Source organism: Caretta caretta, chromosome 3 (genome assembly GCF_965140235.1).
Source record: "Caretta caretta isolate rCarCar2 chromosome 3, rCarCar1.hap1, whole genome shotgun sequence".
Lineage (NCBI taxonomy): Eukaryota > Metazoa > Chordata > Testudines > Cheloniidae > Caretta > Caretta caretta.
The window spans coordinates 110,211,095-110,217,499 of NC_134208.1; positions in this window are offsets into that span (position 1 = coordinate 110,211,095).

Below are 6,405 nucleotides of genomic sequence, written 5' to 3' on the forward strand. Positions count from 1 at the left end.
CCAGAGAGCAGGGGGTTGATTGGGAGCAGGCTCAGCAGGGCAGGAAAAAGCAGGAGTTCCATAAAGCCAGGGAGCAGACAACAGAAGGGGGCTGCAGGAAAGCAGGCTGAAGTCACTCCAAGGGAGGTATGTTAAGACTATAGAGGGTGATCCACGGTTTCTCCCTGGGTGAAGGGAGTTGGGATGCTGGCAAGCCCAGAGAGTGGGGAGACAGGAAGGTAGGAGAAGGCTCAGGGAATAGCAGCAAAGAATAGCAGTGCAGGCCTTGGCTGCTAACTGGAGGGCCCCTGAGCTGGAACCCAGAGTAGAGGATGGGCCCAGGTTCTCCTACCAGTCACTGAAGATGTGGCAAATACCAAGCAAAGGACTGTGAACTGCCTGGGACAACTCAGTCTGGGAAAGACTTTGTTACTTACCAGAACCACACAGTGACGTGGCTGGAGGGCTGAGTCATGAAGAGGAGGCTGCAGTCCCTGGAATGAGAGGGGTCCGTAGGATGAGCGGAGGACAGGAGAGACCCCACCAGAGGAGGGTGCAATGCCTGGCCAGAACTAATCCCCAGGATGGCCAGCAGGAGGCACCACCAGCAGTGAGTGGACCCTGTGACACTATGCAGTCCTAGTCTCTACTCCTCAGTCTTCTCATTCCAGTTTTCTTGCCCAGTCAGTCCTAGTCTAACAGTCTGAGTCCCAAAACCCACCACTGTCACCCCTCCATGTACTCAGTCCTAGTTTCCTCACCCAGCGAGGAGTCCTGTCCCAACTCTTTGTTCACACTTTCTCCCTCCCTGTCTCTCCTCATCCAATTTGCCTCTTACCTCCCCGCCACTGGCTCCCAGTGCTAGTCTCCCTCCCCAGGCTCCACATCCAATCTCAGTCTCCCCCTTCCTGGCCTTTGTCATACTCTTTTGCCCAACTAGTCCTAGTTCTCCCCCTGTACCCCAGTTCCCTGTCAGATCTGTCTCCCCTCCCCCTCACTCCTATTTCCTCACACACACTCGTTCTTAGTCCCAGTCTTTTCCCCCTACCTCCTTGCCAGATCTCTGTCCTCCCCTGCCAACTGTCTCCCAGGTCCCCACCCTAGCTCACAGTTCCAGGCTTCTCCCCAACTCCAGGCCCAGTTTCACCCAGGGGCAGTGAATATCAAAGGTCAGGGGAGGCTAAGCCTCCCTTAACCCAGGCCGTGGCCCCACCCACGCTCCCCTGAAGCTGGCAGAGGCTCAACTCAGACTGGCAGCCAGGAGCTGAGGCGCCCATGCAGCTAGGGCACTCAGGGCTCTGGCTGCGCGGGGGGGCTCGGGCAGGGGGATAGGGCCGGGGGGCTGACCTCCCAGAAGTGTGGGTTCACCTGTCGCCCTTGGTCTCACTGGACTCCTTCTCTCAATCTACTCTTTTCCCTCTCCCCAGTCTAGCTTTTGTCCCTTCTGCATTCAAATCAGACGGGTCACAATGCCTGGGTGCAAGCAGGGGGGTTACTAAGCACACAGGAGAGACAGTGCCTGGACCCACCCCACCTGGAGCAATCGTTAAAGGGAAAATCCAATTTTGCCCCTGAAGCCCTGGCCTGGAGCACACAATGTGGGGATGGCACATGTGCAGTCCAGTTCCATGTAGGAATTGTGAGGAGATGGCACATGTGCATTATGGTCTGCATTAGGAGCATTGAGAGGTTTGAGCAAGCTCAGTGACGATGGGCTCTTTAGAAATTTTAGCTGTTATGCTCAGTAGAGTCTTCTTAAGAGTTTGTGTGCACTGAAGAGTTGGGTTTTTTTTTTAAGGTTTATAACTTGGCTAAATTCAGGGGGATTTTTACAGGGCTGGCAAAAGGCACGTGGCCTATACTAAGGCCAGTCCCCTCACAAATTGTAAGTCCCTCTTCCAAAACATGGAGATGTTAGAAGTATTCAAAAAAAGTCAATGGATTTTTTTTTTTTTTTTTTTTAAGCGTGGGCAAAACAATGCATTTCCCCCTAGCCTTATTTTTGGAAATGGCTGAAGAGTTTTGCCTAGAATTTTCCCAAAAAACTAAACCTGAGGCAAAAACCCAGCATGGAGAACTTCAGTCCAGACAGATAAAATCCAGCAACATTATAAGCAACTGAAAACAGGATTTTATAATGGGAATTGTGTCAGGTAACATTAATAATAGACAGCTCTACCAGTCCCACCTATAAACCTAGGCCAAATGGGGTTTGCACAGCAATTCTGTGTGGGTGGATGGATGGGAGAGAATTCTTCCTTCTCCCCCACCATGTCCCTGGAAGTGAGTGGAGTTGCTCTGCTTCTAGCTGAAGTAGCAACCCTGGCACTTGCTTCTCCCTTCTGAGGGGTTTTAAGTTATCATTAGGTTTATGTAGTTGTGGAACAATTGGCCATACCACCACTCCTCCTCCTTAAGCCTGCCTGCAAGCCTCTTTGCTTTTTGTTGGCGAGAGAGCTCTCCTCTGAAACATGCAGAGCCTCTGCAGGTTTCTCCCTTGCTGTGTTCTGCTGCCTTTAGGTGCCCTCTACGTCTGTGGAGAGCAGGATTCTGTCACCAATGGAAGATCTATGATCTAAATCAGGGGTGGTCAAACTTTTTGGCCTGAGGGCCACATCTGGGAATAGAAATTGTATGGCAGGCCGTGAGTGCTCACAAGATTGGGGTTGGGGTGCAGGAAGGTGAGGGCTCTGGTAGGGGGTGCGGGCTCGGGGATGGGGCTAGAAATGAGGAGTTGAGGGGGCTCTGGGCTGGGGAGGGGGAGTGAGATGTGGGGCGGGGGGGAATGAGGGCTCCAGCTGGGGGTGCGGGCTCTGGGGTGGTGCTGGGGCTGAGGAATTTCGAGTGTAGGAGGGTGCTCTGGGCTGGGACTGTGGGGTTCAGACAGCAGGAGGAGGATCAGGGCTGGGGCAAGGGGTTGGGGTGTGGGAAGGGGTGCAGGCTCTGGCTGGGGGTATGGGCTCTGGGTAGGGCTCGGGATGAGGGGTTTGGGGTGCAGGAGGGTGCTCTGGGCTGGGATCGAGGGGTTCAGAGGGAAGGAGGGGGATCAGGGCTGGGGTTGGGGCATGGAGAGAGACTCAGGTGTGCAGACTCCAGGTGGCGCTTACCTCAAATGGCTCCCAGAAGCAGCAGCATGTCCCTTCTCCTAGGTGGAGGCGCAACCAGGCAGCGCTGCATGCTACTCTGTCTGCAGGCACCGCCCCTGCAGCTCCCACTGGAGCGCCAGAAGGGGCAATTGGAGCATGTAGGAGCCGGAGCAGGGCATGCTGCTGCTTCTGGGAGGCACATGAAGCGGCCCTTGACCCTGCTCTCCAGCTGGAGCGGGGCCATGTCGTAGCTTCCTGGAGCAGCCCCCAACTCTGCTCCCCGGCTTGAGTGCCGGAGTGGGGCCATGTGGCTGCTTCCAAGAGCCGTGTGGCACAGCCCCAACCCTGCTCCCCAGCCGCAGCGCCGGAGCAGGCAAGCCCCAGAATCCGCTCCCCAGCAGGAGTTTGAAGGCCAGTTTAAAACTGTCTGCGGGCTGTAGTTTGCCCACCCCAATCTAAATTAATCTCCAGTTCTGGATTTATGTTTCACAAAACATAAGCACATGTATTACATACAAAAACTGAGTGAGTTCATTCACTGAAGGGAAATGGGTGTTTTTTTGTTTTTAATTGTGGCCTTTTGTTCCCTTAGGGGGTAAAAGGTATAATGCTCAATATCTTTTTATCACCTTTTATCATCACTTGATGATTACCTGTTCTGTTCATTCCCTCTGGGGCACCTGGCATTGGCCACTATCAGAAGACTGGACACTGGGCTCGATGGACTTTTAGTCTGACCCAGCATGGCCATTCTTATGTTCTTTAACTGACCACTAACTGTAAAACACTTAACTCCTCTCGTGCTGCTGAAGAGAGTGCTGTTTTTGTGACAGGAAAAGCAACAGCAAATAAGGAAAAAGCAAGTTTGCATCAAAGACTATCTAAGGGCAACAATCTCCAATGTGAATGAATTTTCACATAACATTCAAGAGTGTGTTGCTGAAATAATACAGGTGGCTTAAAACTTTCCTATAATGCACAACAGCCATGAAGAAAGTACAGATGCTATTTCATTTACAGCGTGGGACCTACAAAGACTAAACCTAAGTTCTGTATTTTGAAACTTCCAGATTTAGATGATAAGATCCAAAAGTCAGATATAATGGCGTGAAAGATGCACATCAGTGAGCGTAGCTCAGCAAGTTTGAAGTAACTTAGATGCTTCATCTTCACTAGAGAAATGTTACAGTCCATCTATTTTTAACAGTGTTTAGCTGAACGAGTTTTTAAAAGTGGTTAGAATTTGGGGGAAGTTTTCTTCAGTACAGACCCAATTTAAGGCAGAGTATGTTAGTACAACTCCTGGGTAAATTACACTAATAGACTCACAACTGAATTTGGCATGGGCTTTGTACTTCACACAGAGCAGTGAAGAAGGACTCGTCAAACTGGTTATACAAATTTAGTTAGGGTGTCTGGTCCACACCGCAAAAAAGCTGTACTTGTTACAGCATGATGCTTTGTCTACCCCTAGGCCTCTGGCACAGCAAAATACGGTTAATGCAACACAGTTACTATACTTACCACACTCACAAATAAAGTTTTAACCTCTTGTATTCAAACGCAAGCCATGTGTACAGCCAACCATGCCAGCAACTGATTACAACTTATAACATGAACAGGGCCCAAAAAACTGTAGTCTGACTTTCTGCCACTTTTGTTGCTACTGGCGATTGTTGACATTCACTGGGGCTGCGTCTGTTCCATCCACAATTCTCAGTCTATCACTTACCTCCCTTCTCCTGTATCATTCTGTGCAGTGCCTCCTACTCCCAATCAGGAGTATAGCCATGGGTGGGCGTCCATGGGCCGCAGCCCACCCACTTAGCATCCAGACCCAGACCCAGCTCTGCTTCGGCCCCAGCTTGCTCCACTCTGCCCATCTGGCACTGCAGCCGTGGAGCAGGGTTGGGGTGCGGGGGCTTGTCCCACTCCTTCCGCCCGGCGCTCCAGCCGGGGAGCGGGGTCAGGGACTTGCCCAGCTCCAGCCGCACAGTGCTCCAGCCAAGAAGAGGGCAGGGCGCGGAGCATTGCCCCCTTCTGTCCACCCAGCGCTCCTGCAGGCAGTGGGGGGCTTGCCCCGCTCTGCCCGCCCGACACTCCAGCTGGGGAGTGCGCTCAGGGTTTGCCCCACTCTGCCTGCCCAGTGCTCCAGCCAGGGAGCAGGGTCGGGATGTGGGGGTTTGCTCTGCCTGCCCGGCACTCCAGCTAGGGAGCGTGGTCGGGGTGCGGGGGCTTGCCCTACTCCACCCACTCAGTGCTCTAGCTGGGGAGCAGGCAGAGTGGGGCAAGCGCCCGCACCCTGACCATGCTCCCTGGCTGGAGGGCCGGGCAGGGAGGCAGAGCGGACAGGGTGCCCATTTTTCCAGGGGCCCACAATTGGCTGGAGGCCCTGGGCACACCACTTTGGCCCAGTGGCTAATGTGCCACTGGGAGGAGCAAGCTTCAGGCGACCCAGTGGCAGCAGAGGAATCCTCAAAAAAGGTAGGCCTGCCGCTTGGGGAGCCAGGCCCGGTGTGGGACTGGGATGGGAGCCATTGCTGCTGGAGAGCAGCTTCTCCTCATGGAGCTGGGTCTGCTCCTGGTCCTGTCCATCACCCCCCATAAGGCTGGCTGGAGGAAGTAGGCAGGCCTGATCCCTCCTCCCCCCATCATTGCCCACCCACCCAAATGTCCCATCCTAGCTACGCAACTGCTCCCGATATCTCATGCTCTGATCCATCGCACCCCCTCCATCACACCCCCACCCCCTCCCACTCAGGTCCCCAGGAACTCCTATTCCTCTACCCTGCCCTTAACTTTACTCTTCACCCTGTCACTCCTACATCCCTCCCCCCACTCACCCTGCTGTTTCTCTGTTCTGATGCTCTATTCTCAATCATCTCCTCCCCTTTCATTCCCCTACTCTGCACCCTCTGCTCCACACCCCTTTATTTAGCTCCCCAACCTGCTCTAACTGCACTCACAATGAGGAGTCCTTGTGGCACCGTAGAGACTAACACATTTATTTGGGCATAAGCATTCGTGGGCTAAAACCCACTTCGTCAGATGTATGGAGTGGATAATACAGTAGGCAGGTATAAATACACAGCACATGAAAAGATGGGAGTTGCCTTACCAAGTGCGGGGGGGGGGGGGGGTTTTCAGTGCTAAGGAGCCAATTCAATTAAGGTGGAAGTGGCCTATTCTCAACAGCTGACAAGAAAGGGTGAATACTACCCGAAAATCACGTTTGTAGTGCTAATGGGGCCAATGCAATGAAGGTGGCCCATTTCAAACAGCTGACAAGAAGGTGAGAGTATCAGCAGCACAGAGCAGGGTTAAAAGAGCCACTTAAGCG